Here is a 1,230-nt window from a genome sequence, read left to right on the forward strand (position 1 = left end):
TACTTTAGGATAAATCTTGAAATGTTCTTGACAATAAGTGCCACACTGTTCCTCTTCAACTTGTCATTTCTGGCATAGTAGATCATATGATTCACATTCAAAATGACCAAAACCAGCTCATTTCAGCTCATTAATGCCTACAGTATCTTTTTTCAAGCATTCCAGTTCAGTGTTTTACAACTTCCAATTTTTCTAGATCTATATTTCATCCATTTCATGTTTCAATTAGATTCCAAAAGCTGTATTCCATCCACACAATTAAGGTTGACTCTGCTTTGTGGAGGTAATTCTTTTCCCAGTCATATTTTAAGTGTCTGCCAACCTGAAGGGCTCATCTTGCAGTACTGTATCAGAAAATGCGCCACTACTATTCATAAGGTTTTTGCTGACCAGTCTGTTTTAGGAATAGATCACCAGGTCCTTCCTGCTAGTCTATCCTGCCCTGGAAACTCTGCCAAAACCTGTCCACCATAGGTGACCCTACAGGTATTTGAAATACTGATGGCATCGCTTTCCACATCATGGCGACATGCAAACCACCAAAGTAGAGCAAAGTGATAGACAACTGAAGGAAGAAGCGTTGGACAAACTCAAACTGAGGAACATGCTGCAGAATAGCTGACCTGGGTTCTTTAAAGATGGGAGGCCTTGAAAGACAGAGACAAATGGCTTCCCTCTCCAGATTAAAGGGGACTAAATGGAGTGCTGGTGTGGCACTGTGGGTTAATGCACCAGACTGCAAAGCCATTTGAACTGCAAGGTCGGCAATTCAAGCTCTCCAGCTGCTCCTCGGAAACCCTATCCAGGGTCGTAATGGATCGGAATCGACTTGATGGCACTTAATAACAATAACAACAATGAGCCCTGGTGTGGCCCTGTGGAATAAGCATGGAACTGCTAACCACAAGGCTGGCTTCAAGGCCCTCAGACTGGGTAATGGTGGTGTGTCATTTTTAATTTTCTGATTGTCTGATGACTATACTTTGACTATGTAAAAGAAAACTCTTAGTTTTAGAAATTACATAGGAAAGTATATAGGGGCAAAGGGACATCGTGCCTGTATCTTGCTTTCAGACATAAACAATAATACATAAACACACCTACATCTATATATGTGTGTGTGTGTGGTTAAGTCAAAAAGCATTGCTGTGACTGGTTGACAAGCTTTCAAGAAGACATCTAGATCCAGAGGGTGTGGAGGAAGGTAGAATCTCCACTGAGTCTGTCTGG

The sequence above is a fragment of the Chrysochloris asiatica genome, unplaced genomic scaffold (genome assembly GCF_000296735.1).
Source record: "Chrysochloris asiatica unplaced genomic scaffold, ChrAsi1.0 scaffold00037, whole genome shotgun sequence".
In the NCBI taxonomy this organism is placed as follows: Eukaryota; Metazoa; Chordata; class Mammalia; order Afrosoricida; family Chrysochloridae; genus Chrysochloris; species Chrysochloris asiatica.